The sequence below is a fragment of the Sarcophilus harrisii genome, chromosome 3, assembly GCF_902635505.1.
Source record: "Sarcophilus harrisii chromosome 3, mSarHar1.11, whole genome shotgun sequence".
In the NCBI taxonomy this organism is placed as follows: domain Eukaryota; kingdom Metazoa; phylum Chordata; class Mammalia; order Dasyuromorphia; family Dasyuridae; genus Sarcophilus; species Sarcophilus harrisii.
In genome coordinates, this window is record NC_045428.1 from 74,409,521 (window position 1) to 74,429,876 (window position 20,356).

Genomic DNA, 20,356 nt, shown 5'->3' on the forward strand with positions numbered 1-20,356 from the left:
TTTCGAGTTTTGATTTATTTTCCTCCCCCTTGTAACTACACATTAGAGAAGGACAACATTTGATACATAGAGAGAGAGAGAGAAAGAAAGAAATGTATACATACATAAATATCTAATTTTTTTGCCATCACAAAAACAGTTGCTATAAATATCTTAGAACATATGGTTCTTTTTTTCCCCTTGGTCATCTTGGAAAAGAGACCTAATAGTGGTATTGCTGGATCAAAGGGTATATACAGTTTTAATACTTTGAGGACATAATTCCATAAATCCAAAATGGTTAGATCACAGTTCCACCAATTTTGCCACATCTCTTCTAACATTTCTCATTTCCCCCTTCTATTCCTAAAATGATAGTTCTCTAAAGCCATCTTAATAGGTGTGAGGCAGTACCTCAAAGTTGTGTTAATTTGTGTTTCTCTTCACAAGAATGATTTAGAACATTCTATCTTCAAAAGCAAACATTTTACATTTCAATTTTTTTTATCTAACATTTTGACTTAGTCTCTCTCTCCCTCTCTCTCTCTCTCTCTCTCTCTCTCTCTCTCTCTCTCTCTCTCTCTCACACACACACACACACAAATACTGAGCAGAAGACAGGCAAATACTTAAATGTCAGAAAACTTCCAAACAATGTAATTTCAATATACATAGCCTATAAATCTCCCATATGTTCTCAACTATAATTAATTTTTCCCCCTACCTACCTGGTCACTTTAAAATACTTACTATGGTTCAAGAATAGGAATTTTATTTCTTTGGGAGTAGAGTAATAATAAGACTTTGAACTTTGCTCTCCAGATTATCTAATGTTTCAAATGAGAAGGGCAGAGAGAGAATGATTTTGTTTTCATTTGAGAAGTTTTCATTTACATTTCTCTATAAGAAAGTCTATAAATTTTTAAAAAGAGTATTCAACTGTGTATATGAGTGGAACCAAAGATCCTGGTTTACCTCTTTCCATTAATTTTAGATGAGTCACTAAATCTCTCTCCTTTTGGGTCCCCATTTGTACAAAGCATAACTGGAGCTCCCTTCTGCTCCTAAGTGATTTTCTAGTAAACAAGCCAATGCATTTAGATAGTAAATTGTGTCTTACTGCTGAAAATGAGTTTTATTCAACTTTCTAAACATTGAGGAAAAGGATTCCCTTCTAAAACTAAAAGAATGAAGGACTGTAGGGAATAATGGGGTTTCACATGAAAAAATTCCCTCTACTAATGCAGGTCAGTACCTTCTCCAAAACTTAAAATGTGATTAGGTTGCCTAGAACAGTGGTTCTTAAAGCATAGTCCAAAAAATCCTGGGGGGTCTCTGAAAGGTCTATAAATTCCAAATTAGTTTTTATTCCTAATATGATAAGAATCAATAAATATAACCCACATAAACAAAAACTCTTTGGACAGATCCTCAATATACATATGTATACATATATGTGTGTGTGTGTGTGTGTTTTGCTGAGGCAATTGATCAAAATTTTGATCTCAAAAGTTTGAGAACCACTGATCCAGAAGAACAAATTAAGTGATTTACCAGGAAAATTCATCAGGAAAAAAAAATGTATCATAATGCCAGAGAAACTGAGGCAAGAGAGAGATTAGGTTTTTAATATTTTAATAGTGGAGAATTTGGACTAGCCAAAACTAGGCAGCTGAATGGGACTCTTGTCTCAAAGCATCCAACAGCGAGCAAATAATTTCAGAGACTTTTATAGGGCTCCAGCTATCAGAGAAACAAAAGCAAGGGGGGGAGGGGCAGAACAGTGGAGAACCATAATTTCAGGAAAGGATTATAATTCAATTCTGATAGGTTAGGGGTCAAGAAAGAAGTCGGGGGCAGGAGACAGGAGTCTGAGACAGGAGATAGTGAGCAATAATACCCAAGCACTTGACATGTCATCTGGAGTTTTGTGACTCACTGGAATGTGAAAGTGACCAGAACTTAATGGGGAAGGGGGGGGGGGGGGTGGCCATAATATTTTATTCAGGGTATAGCATAATAATTTAGGGAAACTGAGTTATTACAATTCAGGGAAACTGAGATACTATAATTTAGGAAAACTGAGGCAGGGAAACTGAGGTATTACAGTAGGTTTTAAAGGCACAACTTGAATACCAAGTCTTTCTTGGCTTCTAACCTTCTAGTCACTTCATCAAACTGACTCTCTTGTAATGCCGGAGAAACTGAGGCAAGATAGACATTAGGGAGTTTTTAATATTTTACTAATGGAGAGCTTGTTTGGGGGCAAAACAGGATCCATGTTGACCTCAGTCAGCTGGATTGGACTCTTGTCTCAAAGCATTCATCAGGAAACAAGGGATTCCAGAGACCCTTATAAGTCTCCAGCAATCAGGGAAATAAAGGAAAAGGTGGGGGTAGAGCTTCCAGGAATGGAGCATAAATTCAGTTCTGACAGGTTGGGGGTAAAGATCATAAATTCGGATAAATTGGGAGGACCAGGAACCAAAATGTCTGAGAGAGAATATATGCCCATCTATCTTGAGATAAACCATCTGCATTTTATGACTCTTTGGAATGCTAGTGCTCAGGACTCCCAGCCCTAATTATCTCAGTCCTATTGGTCAGGAAGGAGGGCAGACACCAGGGAAACTGAGGCAAAGCAATTCATGGAAACTGGGGCAGAACAATACAGGGAAACTGAGGCAAAATACTCTGAGTGTAAAATGTGGCATATTTAGTCAGATACCACTGATACACATTAAGTTTGCTAAGGAACTCGACATCACTTCATTTTAATCTTTGTTGTTTAATCAGTTGTCTCTCTGAACAGGAGAGGAAGAAGAAAGAGATTCAGAAATGAAGGTGATATAAGAATAAATGTCAATAAAATAATAAATATAAATAATAGAATATTTTTATATAAAAGATTCATTAGTGCAAAATAAAATATAGAGCTGGATAGCCTACAAAAGAGACAAAGACTAGCTTAAGATACAACCTTCACAACTCCAGAGATTGCTTGTAAATTGCTTTCTTCTTGGCTTGTCCCCAATTTTTTCTTTTTAACTTATAAATGCAATATATGTATTTTTCCTTGATGATAATGATGACTGATACTTGGAAATTACTTTAAGGTTTCCAAAACACTTTAAATGTATGTCACGATCCCCATGCCAAGACCATCCCTCTCTTTTTATTCTTTTTATTCTCTCTTTATTCCTCTCTTTTTGCTATTAGGAGACATCCTGTTTTCCAGAACTAAGGTCCAGCAATCAAGCAAACTATAGCTCAGCATAACAACAATCCTTTGTATTAATTCTCTAAATAAAATCTGCACAGCAAAATATCAGAATTATTTCACACCAACCACAGATGGTCCGCAAACTTGAACAAGGAATCATGTTGCAATCATGAAGATCTGGTGTGAATCAAACTTGTCACATTGTTACTGTTATCCTACATTGTCAGGGCTACAGCACAGTGTATATCCACTACTGTATCTATCTAGGTTTAGACTCACTACATTCACAGCAAACCCCAGCGTGTGTATCTCATTTCCCTCCTCCAATGGAATGAAAAAAATCTTTTTGTTTATAAACTCTGTTAGCTCTTTGGTTTTGTTTTATTCTTCACTTAACAGTTGGAGAATTACCTCTATGAGCTTTTTGGTATTTTTCAGAATTAACAATAGTTGCACAGTTCTGTAACTCTTTAGTCATTTAGTTTCAGAATCTGACAGCATTATTTCTTTTACACTTGTGACAGCCCTGTGTCACTTATAGGTATCATTACCTATGGACACTTATAGGTATCATTATCTCCATTCCATCAATGAGCACTGAGAGTCAGAAAAGCAAGTAAAAAGTGTCAGAGGCAGAATTCCAACCCAAGACTTGGGAGTCCAATGTGATTTATTTGTTATTATTATTATTATTATTAAGCATATCTTCCACTTTGCCATAATTTAAGAGTTCAGCCTTTCTTCCTTATCCCATTTTCTCCCAGTTGTGAATCCTAACAGAAGGCAAAGTTAATGTCCATGATTGAAGAAACAAAAAGAATGGAAACTTATCTTCTCAAAAGGCAGAAGATACATTTTTAATCCCTGGTCACCTTATTATGTGGATCTCAGAAAGTGGATGGAAGGGGAAGTGGGGGAAGACGAAAAAATATATATAATTACATTTTTTACTTAGTACCTATATAATGCCATTTAAAATTCAGAGTTTCATGAGGGGAAATGCAGTAAAGGAAACAATAGTGACAGAGAGAGAATAGTACAAAGCAACTCCAAAAGTTTCTTTAAAAAGTAGACAAAATGACCTTCTAAGGCTGGAATAGGCAGGCTCTAAGGTCCCTTAAAGCTTTAAATCTTATGATCCCAAAGACTAATAATATATATTCATTTTCATTAAATGTCCAAATAGTCTTTATATTTTTCCTTTCTTTTTTTAAATTTTCCACATCTACAAAATTAAAAGTTAGGCTTAATTCCCCAGAAAATTCAGAACAGATTTGGGGAAATGGGGTTTTGTATGTTTTTTACAAAGGAGTTGGGAAGAAAAAGAATGGATCTTCTATCCTTTTTTTCCTCAAGATTGCTGTTTAGTTGTTTTTGTTTGTTTGTTTGTTTGTTTGTTTGCTTTTTGTCATGCCCAACTCTTCAGGGCAACATTTAGTGTTTTCTTAGTAAAAATTCTGGAGTGATTTGTCATCTCCTTCTCCAGCATTTTAAAGATGAGGAAACAGACAAGCAGGATTAAGTGATTTGTCCAGGATCACAAAGCTAGTAAGTGTCTGAGACCAGATTTTAATCAGGAAGATATATGTGTTTTCCTGACTCCAGATCTGGAACTCTATGCACTGTACCACCTAGCTGTCCCATAATTACTACTCTCCTTGATTTGAAAGAGAAAACTAAGCTAAGGATTCTTTAAAGTTTATTTTATGGGGTCTTTTTTAAGTTGAAGAGCTCAGTTTTTTGCTCTGTCTAAATCTTAAGTAATATAGATTGTCTCAGAGAATAGGATTGAGATAATGAACAAATATAATTACAATAATTGTCATGTTAGCTGGATGATAGCCTCATGAGACACCTAGAGAAAGGCCAAAGCATAGCCCACGTTCCTTTCATAGCTGAAATTAACTGAGTAAATTTTAAGTTTCACTGGTTTCCAGACTATATGAGACTACACTTTGGCTTCCCTCACAAAAAGAAGCTTCAAATCACATCTAGGATCATAATCTGAATGGCAGGCAATACTTGGTATATGTGATACCAACCTGCAGTCAGAAAATAAAGGATTCCATCAAATGTACTTAAGGAGAGCAAATCAAAAGTCCTCTGTGGTCAATGAGAACATAATTAAGTCTTCCCAGCTATTTGCAAGCCCTCAAATCATGGGTGGCTCTTTTCTTAGACAATATCAGTATGCTGGAGATAGTGCTGGGTGGTAATATTTTTCAAATAGTCTGTAAAATTGGGTCAGCATTTTCTGAGTTTATTCAACAGAGTCTACCAGACCAGAAACACTGATTGACAATTAAGATCTAACACTAATGTTCCATCAACAGCAAAGAATTCAAGAAATAAGACCTCTAAAGGTGGAATTGATGAAAAAGATCTTAGGTCCTTGTGGGAAATCATCAGTTTGTCATTTTGGTTGCTTTGACAATAAGATGAATTTTGCTCACTGTTAATTAGAATACAATCTGTGAAGACATTATTAATACCAAACAAATGCTTCAGAAAATCAGAAGCACAAGATAAAAAAACAATCAAAATAATTGTCCATGGCCTGTCTGATCTTTCAGCTATGGTCAAAATAAACTTAATTAATATGAGAAGTATTTTTTTTTATTTTATAGGCTAAACTGTTCCATGGTCAAAAACTGCCTGTGGTAATGAAACTAGATTAATAAGTTATTTCTTATCCTATGTGAAGGGCTGTTAGACTAGTCTCCCAGGAGCAGAAAATGCCTTTCATTCTTCAAGAGTAGAGAATGCTATAGAAAAAAAACATACTGAAAGCTTATACATGTATTGATTTTCTGAGTAATCCATTCATTAGAGCTAAACTTTTGCAAAGAACTTTTCTTTTTGAGATTAAGTTCACTGCCAGAAAATACTAAGCATTTTACTTCCTTTTCCAACCTGCAGCCCAATATAAACTGCTTAAACCAAGAGTTTTTATCCCTTTTTGGTGATATTTGTGGGGAAGTCCATGGACCCCTTCTCTGAATAATATTTCTAAATACATTCAACAAAATATATTGATTATAAAGGAAATAAATTATAATTAGATACCATTATTAAAATACTTTTTAGGAAACCAAGTCCTTCATGTATGTTATCACTCAAAAAGAATACTAAGACCTCCTGAGCAGTCCTGAACAAAGGTTTATTACCCACACATTCCTTTGAGTTTTCGAGAAGAATCGTTTTTGCATCCAGATTTTTTTTCCAATAACGGGGTAACAGATCGATTCAATAAATATTTAGTGCCATCTATGTTTAAAACATTGCCCTAGGCACCAGGGATACTAATACGTTAGCTAGTAAGATGATCCTACACCTTGAAAAGGATCAGGTACTACACAGGTACACAGGTACCTCACTAAGCAAGACTATTAGGGAAGTATAAAATGACTTATGGTTCTCAGCAAGTGGGAGAGCTTCTATTTGTTCAGTCTTCTTAGCATATTGGTTTCCTTATACTTAAACAACTGGGTCAGCTCCACAGCCCCACTTACTGGCAAAACCCTTCTCACTATCTAACTTGTTACTTTTTAGTGATCCCAAGTCATATGAAGATAGAAACAAGTTCCCCACAGAAACAGACAAAATATCTTTAACCATATACAATAGTTTACTATATACATCAAATAAAAACAGGAATATGATACATAATAAAATGTCTACTAGGATTCTATATAAGCATAGCTTCTCTTAGAATTAGGAAGCCATTAGACAAATAACGAGTAAAAATTCTCACCACACAAAAGAATTGTAGGGTTTGTTTAGTCTCCCTCCTAATTGTAAGATTAGGCTGTTGGTGATAGAGGAGATCAAGCTGCAGTACTTCTCAGGCAATGATTTCCAGAAATACCCATTGCCTTAGGAAGGGTAAACTTGTCAAGTCAGTCATTAATGGACCAGTCACAGGTACTAGGCACACAGATACCTGCCCATATGTATCTAAAGCGAATTCTGTAGAAGAAGCTCCCATGGCTCTAGTCAAGTCTGCCAATCAGGCCCACTGCCATCCTGTTCCCACGATAGTAGACTATCTCTTCAACAGTGGCACTTGTTACATTCCAGATGATGGACTTATGGCTCAGAAATTCTTCAACTCTCCTCATCCTTCCAAGGTTATACAGACTTCACAACAGGACAACTAGACCTAACTTTAGCACTTACCAAGAAGATAACCCTGAAGACCCCAGTTCTTTCATCCCTAGTGGACACAGTCACTGAGTCTGGGTTGGCCATTGCCATTGCACTGACAGGAGATATTGGCTTTATCCATCACACCTGTATCCCAGAATTCCAGGTCAATTAAGTGTGCAAGATGAAGAAATATGAGCAGAACTTAATCACTGATCCTGTAATCATAAGCTCAAAGACTGAGCCAGAGATGCATGAAGCCAAGGCAATGCACGTCTTGTGTAGAATTCTAATCAGAGACAACAGCAAGATGGACAGCCACTTAGTAAACTTCATCTCCCTTTGTGGCATTGACTTTCTCAGGAGGAGAAACATGACCATTTCCTGGGCAAGATCAGAACCAGGAGGGGGAGTCTAGTAATGGCTCCCACAGGAGTCACACTAAAGGAAGTAAGTCAAATCTTGCAGCAGACCAAGAAAGGAAAGCTATCCACTGTGAATGAGGATGATAACCTAGTAGCCATCATTGCTAGCATAAGAATTGGGATGATCCCCTTAGCATCCATAGACATCAAGAAGAAGCTTTTGTGCAGGAGCAATCATAGGCTCCCATGGGGACGACAAGTATGAAATTGACTTGCTGGCCCAAGCCAGTGTCAATGTAGTCATGTTGGACTCTTCCTAAGAAGACTCCATGTTCCACATTAACATGATAAAGTACATCTAGGAGAAATACAACAACTGGTGGCAATGTGGTGACAGCTGCATAGGCACAAAACCTGGTTTGTGATGACCAAGTTAGCACCCTGGGTACTTTAGAATCAGCAGGAGTCAGGATCAGCAAAAGTCCTTGATCTTTATTCTTTGTGGAGGTGAACGGAATGGTGATACAAAGTGAGAGTAATCAGACACGAATCTGCCAGGAATGACTCTGGTTTTCTCATTCCACCCACCAAATCCTCCACCCAATCTCCTATACAACAGATCAAGCCTGCAGCATAGTGGGCAGGGCCATTCTTTCTCCAAGCATATACTGATAGAGTATTGTCCAATTGGTAATTGGCCTTAAGTGCTCTGACCTCAGTGCATCTGCTCAGAGTTTTCAGCCCATTACACTGGTTGATCCTGAAGTGGATGCTATGAAGGCTGGCATGAATGACTTGCTGGCCCAGGCTAGTGTCAATGTAGTTATGTTGGACTCTTCCTAAGGAAACTCCATTTTCCAAATTAACACTATCAAGTACATCAAGGAGAAATACAAAAACCTCCAGGTTATGGGTGGCAATGTGGTGACAGCTGCATAGACACAAAACTTGGTTGATGCTGGAGTGGATGTCAAGGACATGGATAGCAATTCCATCTATATGACACAGGAAATATTGGCATCTAAGTGGTCTCAGGCAACAACTGTATAGATGGTCTAAAAATATGCATGATGCTTTGGTGTCCCTGCCATTGTTAATCACATCACCAAAGCTCTTGTCCTTGGAGCTTACATATGATTGTGGGCTCTATGATGATAGCCACCACAGAGGTCCCAAATAAGTACTTCTTCTCTGATGGGATGTGGCTGAAGGGATGGGCTCCCACAACACCACGGACAAGAATTTCCATAACCAGAATTATTACTTCAGTGAAGCAGATAAAAATTAAAATGGTTCAAGGAATGTCTGGAGCAGGACAAAAGGTCCATTCACATGTTTGTTTCCTACTTGATTGCTGGTATCAAGCACTCCTGCCAAAATATTGATGCCAAGAGACTACCTCAAGCCAGAGGCATAATGTATTCAGAGGAATTGAAATTTAAGAGGGTCGTTATCTGCTCAGGTAGAAGGTGGTGTCCATGGACTCCATTCATATGAGAAGCAGCTCTTCTGAGAAATGACCTTGTTTGTTTTTACTGCCTCTCACCTCTCCCTCTCTAGGTTTTTCAATAAAAAGCTGGATATAAAAAAAGGAGTGTGGTATCATTTGGAGATTTTATTACTGTTTCCTTTTCATTAGATTTTCTTGCAGCAGAATTGTGCTTTCTTATGGGTCACACAGAGGGAGGAAAGAGATTTTTAAAAAATCAATGGAAGATAAGATATAGGTTATCCCTAAACTATATTTGGAAATTTCCCTGAAGTAAACACCAAGTGGAGGCAAAATAATAAGATAAACTTTTAATAAGCTTATAATAATATTATATAGGAGTGATTCTTTTATATCTTTAAAACCCTAGTCAGGAGTTCTTCACCTGGGGTCCATGAACTTTTTAAAAAATCAATTTTGATAAGTGCATTTCCTTATAACTGGCTTTGTATATAGCCCTATATGTGTTTTATGCATTTAAAAATAATATTCTGGAAAAGGTCAGATCAGGTAAGGCATGGTGATGCCTACCTTTAATCCCTGCTACTAGAGAAGGCTAAAACTGATGGATCAGTCAATCAATAAACATTTAAGAGGTGGCTGATATGTGTCAGTCTCTGTGCTAATCATTGAAAATACCTAATAAGATAAAAGATGGTCCCTGCCCTGGAGAAACTAATGAGGCAGACAACATGCAAATTAACATATACAAACAAGCTATATACAAGATAAATTGGAATTAATCAACAGAGGAAAGGAAATAGAATTAAAAGAGATTTGAAAAGTCTTCTCCCAAAAGGTGACGCTTTAGCTAAGACTTGAAGGAAGCAAATTAAGGAAAGGAAGTTCTGAACTGCAGCATTCACATTGATCACCAGCAAGAATGGAAGTGAAAGGAGAGAGCTTCTGGATGAGAGATAAACTGATCCAGGAAGGTCAAAGCTTCCATGTTGATAAGTAATGAGGTCAATAAAAAAGTGGAGGAGGAGCTCTATAGTCTTTACTAGACTGCTAAAGAAGTCCATGATACATGCAAAAAATAATAAAGTGATGTGGGTTGTTATCCCTTTAAGAATTGATTTATTCCTTTCTGATTCCCAACCCCTCCTAGTTGGTACATTATCAGTCCAGGAAGCTAGGACCTTTGATTCCCAAATTCACAAAAGCATCCCTTTGAATTCCAATAGAGATCCAGGCCTGCCCCAGCTCCCATCAGATCTGAGCCAACTTGGGCTCTCCCAACTCCCATTCTAATGATCTGCTCAGGTTTCCCAATCCCTATCAAGCAAACTCTAGCCCCCACTGAAATCCAGTGAAGAGCCAACTTGGGACTCCACCCAAAGGCCCCTCTAGCTGAATCTCTCATTATAAAAGAGTCAAGCTGGAGTCCTCTCTTTGCAGAGGTTCCAAACATGCCAGCTTACATCTGGCATGCTAGGGATCTTCTTCCACTGGAACCCTGTTTCCAGTGCCCCCCTCTCTTTAACCTTACTTCCAAACCCCATAATAAACCTCTTTTATCAATCTGGGTTTTCGGGCCTGTAAATTCCTTTACAGGGGACTCATGCACCACTACTAGACTTCATTTAACTCTCCACTCTTGCGCTGAATCCAAAGGGGTTGCAGGGGAGCTCTATTTGACTCCCTGTACCCCAAACCAGCCATTAGACCTCAATTAAACCCTAATTTCATTTAGGTACCCCATATTTTGACCTCATCAAAAGGACTCCTGTTCCAGACCAAACCTAAAGAAATCTAGTTCAAGATATGCTGGCAGATTATTAAATGAAGTTAAAACAAGTTCCTAAATTATGTAATGTCACAGAGTTAATCTTTTATCTATGAATTTTCAAAATTTCTCCTATAAGATAGATAAAAATTTTTTCCTACTGTACTTACCTATCTTTATTGAAGATGCATGACTGAAACCTTCATTTCACTTTGGAACTCCAAATAAATTTCTTTCCAAGTCCCTGGGCATTAGTTTCCCTATCTATAAAAATGAGAAAGTGAAACTAAGTAACTTTTAAAGTTCCTTCCATCAAGCTTCTCAGAATTAATTTGACTAATGTTAGGATCTCCAATATCAAAATTCTGACAGCCACTACTTTATAAAGATCTATTGAAATAGTAGTCCCAAGAAGGAATAAGAAGTCATTGTCCCTAATGACTATTTGGGTTTCCACTGAACAATTTGATTTTTTCTGGAGAGTTGTTCAGTCATTTTTAGTTATGTCTGACTTTTTGTTTATCATTTATTTTTCCAGTTCATTTTACAGATGAAGAAACTGAGGCAAACAGAGTTAAATTACTTGCCTAGAGTCACATGGCTAGTTAGTGTCTGAGGTCATATTTGAACTCAGGAAGATGAGCCCAGCACTCTTCTCAACTATGCCACCTAGCTGCCATTGAAGGTGTACAAAAACAAAAAACTTTAGAGGGCAGAAAGATAGGATTGTGAAAGAGAAAATCTCAGTTAGTTAGTCTTTTGTATAGGACACATGTATTATTATCACACTAAGCAAGAAGCTAAAGGAAAGCAAACTTGTTGGAATTCCTGCTTATTCCTCAAATCAGAAACAGAAAATTCAAGGCAGGCTTTGAATTAAACCCTTCTTTCAAATAGCCCCCAGAAAGACATAACTTAGATGATGATGCCCACTTTAATTCTTTCAACTTTTTATTCCAACCTTTAAGCTGGGATTGCACAGGATCAGAAAGCAGTAACTTAAGGCAGCTAGCTTTTCTCAAATAAATAAATCAATTTTGAGTCAATTAATACTTCATTTTAGACTCTCCTGCAAAAAAAAAAAATGTTAATGGATCTTAGAAATGGGACATTTATGATAGTTAATAATGAACATTGTTTTCTTTTTCCTTTCTTTTACTAGTTATATATACCTAAATTAGAAAGTATCAAGCTATAAGGTCAAATAAATATTGCCTCAACTTTGTTTCATCTTGCTGCCTTCATCAACCAAGATATCTCAATGGGTTATCTCCAGGTCATTGGGGTGCATGGCCATTTTAGTCTTGAAAAAATAACCAGCAATGCTACTTTATCTCAGTGATTAAAAGTAATATCTGCTTCCTTTATCAAGATCAATTTCTCTCTCTCTCTCTCTCTCTCTCTTTTTTAAACAAAAACAGTATAGCATCTTTTTTTAAGTTATATAACTAGAAATAGTTGAAAGGTTACATAAATGAATATTCATTGTTTGGAAACTTGTTAATTAATAAAACAGAAGGCAAAATACAAGAAGAGGGACCCCAAGAACAAAGGCAGAGGAGAAAGAGAGACAGGGAGGGCAACAGAGTGGAGAGGGAGAGAGGGAAGGAGGGGGAGAAGAGAGAAACAGAGAGACGGACAGAGAGACAGAGAGACTGAGAGCACATACCATAATAGATAGGGAACCTTGATTTGACTTCCACCAATGACTGCTTGCTACTTGCTAGTGTGATCCCTAGAAAGTCAAATGACATATCAAACATCAACCTAAGATTATAAATTTTAGAGAAGATACCCATCTTCACTGGTTGAGAAATATTCTCCTAAGAAGTTTCCTAAACAGACGAAATGGTAGGTCAGGGCTAAAAACTGGAAACTGAATGGATGTCCATCAGTTGGAGAATGGCTGAATAAATTGTGGTATATGAATATTATGGAATATTACTGTTCTGTAAGAAATGACCAACAGGATAATTTCAGAAAGGCCTGGAGAGACTTACACGAACTGATGCTGAGTGAAATGAGCAGGACCAGGAGATCATTATATACTTCAACAACAATACTATATGATGACCAGTTCTGACGGACCAGGCCATCCTCAGCAACGAGATCAACCAAATCATTTCTAATGGAGCAGTAATGAACTGAACCAGCTATGCCCAGAAAAAGAACTCTGGGAGATGACTAAAAACCATTACATTGAATTCCCAATCCCTATATTTATGCACACCTGCATTTTTGATTTCCTTCACAAGCTAATTGTACAATATTTCAGAGTCTGATTCTTTTGTACAGCAAAATAACGTTTTGGTCATGTATACTTATTGTGTATCTAATTTATATTTTAAATATTTAACATTTACTGGGTTCCTGCCATCTAGGGAGGGGGGGGGGTAAGAGGTAAAATTGGAACAAGAGGTTTGGCAATTGTTAAGTAAAGTTCCATATAATCCCTTAAAAAAAGGTAAAATAAAAAGAGAGAGAGAGAGAAAAAAAAAGATGAATGGGAAATAGAGTAGAATAAAATGTAAAAATAGAAAGAGTTCCTTTTCAAGAAGAAAGTCAAGGTCAGAATTATAAATGAACTCATATATTTCATATATTCATATGTTCATATATTTCACAACTGAAAAGAATCAATACTATATTACATTCTTAATTTCCTTTAGGAATCATTGAACAAAGGCCCTGTCATTTCATCATGTTAATGATATAGTCATGTGTTTTAATTAACACTTATAATCTCATTAATAATATTCAAGGTTCCTTTTCAATGGTTCTCATTTGACTAACTTGAAAAGCTAGGACACTGCTTGAGACTTTGGCAAAACTGTGAAGTTGACAAAATTTGTCTTTGGAAATTCATGCCATCGATCATTAGTGATCTTGACCCCCAAACTAATTTCCCAGGGCTTTTCACTGCAATACATGTTCTTTAAGAAAGAACTCCGAAGCTACCTTCCCATGCAACCTCTAACTGTAAAGAAGTTTGTTTGGGTTTGTTTGTTTGAGGCAAGATAGAGATTAGAGAGTTTTAAATATTTTATTTGAAGGGAAGAGATTTACTGGGACCAAATGAATCCGTGGTTTGGTCCTAGGGCTGAATGAGACTATAGTCTCCAAGAACCAGCAAACAATATGAGTTCTCAATGATATATATAGAGAGAGATATATAGAGAGAGAGAAAGAGACAGAAAGAAAGAGAGAGAGAGAGAGAGAGAAAGGCCCTGGAATATGATATTCCGAAAGGCACAAGAACTTGGGATGCAGCCAAGAATAAACTACCCAGCTAAGCTGAGCATTTTCTTCCAGGGAAGAAGATGGACATTTAATAAACAAAAATTCCTTTGTTTCTGAAGCCAGAACTAAACAAAAATTTGTCTCCAACCATAAACTCAAGAGATGCAGAAAAGGTAAAAATAATCTTGAGAATTGTATTTGTTGTGGATAACAAAAAGAAAATTAAAATTTGATGGATTGATATAAAAAAAAGGGGTAATATGGAAAAAGGGAGGATAGAATAAGGTGGGGAAGGAGGGGATAAAAAGGGGCCCAAATCCCCAAAAGGGCGGAAACATTTTGAGGGAATTTAGAGGGGGAGGAACATTGTGGGAATCTTTACCTCATGAGTTGGCTCAAAGAAAAAATTGACATTTGTTTTAGAAAAATTCTCTCGCCTCATTAAAACGGGGGGAGAGGAAAAGGAAAAGAAAAAGAGTAATAAAGGGGGAAGGGGAAAGACCGGGGGAGGAGGGATTATAAAAGGGTAACATATGATACAAGAGTAAAGTTTAAAAGGGGAAAGAGGGTTGGGGGAGGCAAGTAAGATAATCTGGGGTTTTAGGATGGGGTTGGAATTTCTTTAAATGTGAATGGGAAAACTCCCCAAAAGGGGAGGAGATGAACTGATCAAAGTCGGAACCCTTATGTTGTTTACAAGAAAATATTTCAAGCAGGGGAAAATAGAGGAAAAGGGTAAAAGGCTGACAAAATTTATTATGCTTCAGGGGTCAAAAGAGGGTCGCCATCCTTTCCAGATCAAGCAAAAGAAAAAATTGATCTAATTAAAAGAGATAAGGAAGGGAACTAACCTCTAAATGAAAACAACGAAGCTATATCAATATTAAAATATTGCACCCAAGTGGTATGGATCCAACTTCCAAAGGAGGTTAAGAGGGTTGCAAGAAGAAATGAAACAAAACTGAATAGTGGAATCTCAACCTTTGCATTCAGAATTGACAAATCAAACCACAAAACAAATAAGAAAGAAATTAAAAAGTAAAAGAATATTAGAAAATTAGGTATTTGGATCTTTGGAGAAAATTGAATGGAAAGAAAGGAATATCTTTCTTCTCAGCAGTTCATGGAACCTATTCAAAAATTGACCATATATTGGACAAAAGACCTAAATTAAATGCAAAAAGGAAAGAAAAAAATGCTTTTTTTTCGATCAATGTAAAAAACTACATTCAACAAAAAGTTAGGGGGAAATAGATCAAAAAAGTAATTGAAAAAAAATCATCTTAAAGAATGATTGGGTAAAGAAATTATAGATACAATTAATTTCACTAAGATAATGACAATGATGAGACATCAAAATTTGTGGGATGCAGCCAAAGGGTAAAAGAGGGAATTTTATATCCTGAGGCTTACTTGAATAAAAACAGAAAAGAAAAATTAATGAATTGCCAACTAAAAAACTAAAAAGACCAAATTAAAACCCCAATCAAATACTAAATTGGAAATTCAAAATTAAAAGGGAGAAATTAAAAAATTGAAAGTAAAAAACATTGAACTAATTAAAAAACTAAGAGTTGGTTCTATGAAAAAAAATAAATAGATAAAGTTTGGTAAACGTTAGAAAAAGGGGAGAGGAAAATGAAATTAGTAGTCTTAAAATGAAAAGGAGAACTTTCCCCTGAAGAGGGAAATTAGAAAATAATAAGGAGTTTTTTCTCCCTTTTAATAAATTTGATAACCAAGGAATGGATGACACCAAAAATATAGACTTCCCAGACAACAGAGGAGGAAAAATTGCTTGAATATCCCATTTAAAAAAAAAGAAAAGAACGGCAATTAAACAACCCCTAAAAAAATCCCCAGGACCAAATGGTTTAATGGAATTTTCCAAACATTTTAAAAAAATTGGCCCCAATGCTATATAAATTTTTGATAAAATGGGAAGGAGTCCACCAAAATTCCTTCTATGACACAGAATGGTACTGATACCTAAAACCAGGAGGTAAAAACAGAAAAAATTAAGACCAATTCCTAATAATTTGATGCTAAAATCTTAAAAAGATATTAAAAAGACCGAAAACATTTCCAAGATAATAATTATGATCAAGTAGGATTTATACCAGGAAGAGGGCTGGTTCAATATTAGGAAAACTATCAATATAATTCCAGTTAAAACCAAATTAACAATAGAAAGAAAAGCATTTGATAAAATCCAACATCCACCCTATTAAAAACACTTGAGAGATAGGAATAAAATGGACTTTCCCAAAAAATCAGCAGCACATTTAAAACCACGTAACATCAATGAATGGAGACAAACTGCAACCTTCCAAAAGATCTGGAGTGAAACAAGGTTGCCCACATCACCGTTATTTAATATTTTATTAAAAGCTTTTGCAAAAGAGTGGGAAAAGAGATTAAAGAATAAGAATAGGGAATGAGGAAACCAAATTATCACTCTTTGCCATGACTGATGGTATCTTAGAGAACCCCAGAGTTTCTATAAAAAGTTATTAGAAATAATCCCAACTTTTGCAAAGTTGTTTTTATAAAATGAACCCACATAAGTCATCAGATTCTATATACTAAAAAAAAAAGCGAGTTACAAAAGAAATTCCATTTAAAAACACTGAAATATAAAATATTTAGGAATCATCTCAAGGAAAATCAGAAACTTTATGAGCAAAATTACAGACCACTTTTCACACAAATTAAGTCTGATCTAACCAATTGAAAATATTAAATGCTTTGGATAGGGGACAAATAATAAAGATGACAATATTACCTAAACTAATCTTTTTTAGCGCTATACCAGCAGAGTCCCAAAAAATATTTTAATGACCTAGAAAAAATAACAACAAAGTTCATATGGAAAAAAAAAGGTCAAAATTTCAAGGGGAATTAATGAAAAAAAAATCAAATGAAGGTGGCTTAGTGTCAGATCTAAAATTTATTATAACAGCAGTTACCAAACTATTTGACTAAGGAAAGATTGTTGATCAGTGGAAAGATTAGGTTCAAGGGATAAACAGTCAACAAAATAGCAACCTAGTCTTTGACAAACCCAAAGATCTCAGCTTTGGGATAAGAACTTACTGTTTGATAAAAATTGTAAAAATTGGAAACTAATATGGCAGAAACTAGGTTATCCATTAAACCCACCAAAAAATTAAAATGGGTTCTGACCTGGGATAAAGAACGAAATTATTAATAAATTAGAGGAACCGGATAGTTTACCCTCAGACCTGTGGAAGGGGAAGATCTTTATGACCAAAAGCAGAACTAGAGATCATTTTGATCAAAAAATAGAAAATTTTAATTATAAAACTGAAAAGTTTTTGACAAACTAAACTAATGCAGACAAGATTAGAAGGAAAATAAACTGGGGAAAATATTTTTTACAGTCAAAGGTTCTGATAAAGGCCTCATTTAAAATATATAGAGTAACCTAATTTAAAAATCGCCATTCTCCAATTGAAAATGGTCGGAAGGAACAACAATTTTAGATGAAGAAATTGAAACTATTTCAGTCATATGGTCTCCGTCATTATTAATCGAGAAATGAAATTAAGAAACCTAAGGTACCTAACACCTGTCAGATTCTAAGATGACAGGGAAAAATAATGAATTGTTGAGGATGCGGGAAAACTGGGACATTGATGCATTGTTGGTGGAGTTGTGCAACCAACCATTTTGGAAGTAGTTTGGAACATGTAAAAGTTATCAAACTGTGCCCCTTTGATCCAGCAGTGTTACTACGGGATTATATCCCAAAAGATTATAAGAAGGGAAAGGACCGTATTGCACGAATGTTTGTGGCAGCCCTTTTGTAGTGGCTAAAACTGAAACGAATGGATGTCCACGTTGGATAATGGCGAATAAAGTGGTATATGAATATTATGGTATTACTGTTCTGGAAATGACCAACAGGATGATTTCAGAAAGGCCTGGGGACTTACACTAACTATGCGGAGGAAATGGAGGACCGGGATCTTATATCCCAACAAAATACTCTATGATGACCAGTTCTGCGGACCAGGCCATCCTCAGCAACGAGATCAACCAAATCATTTTAATGGAGGTAATAACTAAAGCATGAGAAAAAAACTCTGGGAAGACTAAAACCATTACATTGAATTTTCCCCAATCCCTATATTTATAACCGATTTTGATTTCCTTCACAAGCTAATTGTACAATATTTCAGTCTGATTCTTTTTGTACAAAAGAACGTTTTGGTCATGTATACTTATTTGATCTAATTTTATTTTAATATATTTTAACATCTACTGGTCATCCGCCATCTAGGGAGGGGTGGGGGGAAAAGGTGAAAAAATTGGAACAAGAGGTTTGGCAATTGTTAATGCTGTAAAGTTACCCATGCATATATCCTGTAAATAAAAGGCTATTAAAAAAAAGAGAGAGAGATAGGTGCCAAAAAAAAAAAAAAAAAAGAGAGAGAGAGAGAGCGAGAGAGAGAGATTCTCAAAGAGCTTAGTGGACAGGTGAAACTTATGAATTGATAGGCATAATCATAACTGAGATTTAAGATACCTTAAAGTTTATAAAAAACTTTGCATGCATTATCTTCCAACAACCCTAGGGAGCAAGGTAAGGGTAATTATTCTCGGGTTCATGCCCGAATGAGCCCTAACCAAGGAGTGTTAAAAGAACATTTCCTGGAAATAAACAATGAATAAAATTAGCCTTCCAAAAACATTACAATTTAAGAGGGAAGAAAATAATAAAAAAATATTTATAGGAACAAAAGGGGGAACCTTAAGGAAAATTAGAACAAAATCATAAAAGGGGAGAAGCAGAAGTATAAAAATATAGGATTTGGGGATTTGGGGAAAATAAGTTGAAAAATTTGGAAAAAAAAAATAAAAGAGGAAATGTGAGACTGAAACCTAAACGATTAAAAGATTTTTTTTATTGGGATTAGCAAATATTTTTAAAATTTTTGAAAATAATTTTAAAAATGGAATAGGAAAACTGAAACCAAACTGATTAATTATTTTTTTTCTATCTTTTAATTTAAAAATTTTGTTTTTACCAACACTTTTAAAAATTGTTTTTTCTCCACCTAACTGTCCTCAAAGCCTTTACTCACCATGAATGGAAGGATTCATTTTTGATGTTTACACAAGCTGTATCTTCAAAATAAATGTGTATATTAGCAAAATCATTCTGTGCAAACTCTACTCACTTTATTTAACTTGCTTTCTTTCTCCCACTTATTTCCTGCTCTGGGAAGACAGAAATTAAGTCAACTATAGGGAACTAAGTAGCTTTGTGCTAGATTGTGATTTAATTTGAAAATAAAAGCATTGTTACAACTCTTTCCACTGAGGCAAATGGAGTTAAGTGACTTGCCGAGGGTCACACTACTAGAAAGTGTTAAGTATCTGAGGTCAGATTTAAACTCAGGTCCTCCTGAATTCAGGGCTAGTGCTCTATCCAGTTGCCCCTGTGACAACTCTTAAAACACTAATAGGGAACCTCTGGATTCATTTCACTTCTTGATCTGAACTCCTGTAACCCCAAGAAAAGGTTAACAGCAGGTTCAATAAAGTTCCCATTGACTTTTTGCAAATGAGGAAAGCAGGAGTAAGATGATTTGCCTCATTTTCCCAAGCAAACAGGAATTCTTGCTTCTGGGGAAGGTCCATCTTGCTATGTCCTCAAATCTATTCCATTAAAGATAATCTTAGTTTCATATCCCTATTATTCTCCATGATGCTATTATGCTACTTTGGAGATATAAGAGACCAATTGCCTGAAATTTAATGAAAATGATCTTCTCTTCATGAAGGAGTCAGGTAGCAGTATAATTCTGTGCTGTGGCAGGTATTTTTTTTTTCAGCCCATTGACCTTTCTGAGGAATCATTTTCATTATAACAGAGAACAAGGAAGCTTAATGCCATACAAGTAGCACTCCGGGTAAGATGTCCTAATATAGCTTCCTATGACCTCTGAATCCAAATAGAATTGGTGCCATGTTCTGCTACTGGAAATGTTTGGCTCCCTCTAAAGCATGATTGATTTATGCTAGCCTGGATGAATGGCTGAAAATGATCCCCTGAGAGCTGACCTAGCTATAATTGTCCCTCACTGGGATGTTAGGAGAAGATATCTGGTAACTTTCCTATTCAAAGCAAAGCATTTTCAGTTGAATAGGACATT

The 20,356-nt window shown here is 35.8% G+C and overlaps 1 pseudogene; it reads left to right on the plus strand.

Moving 5' to 3' along the window:
• The first annotated feature begins 7,053 nt into the window (after positions 1–7,053).
• On the plus strand, positions 7,054–9,226 carry LOC100915331 (annotated as a pseudogene).
• Positions 9,227–20,356: the final 11,130 nt, after the last annotated feature.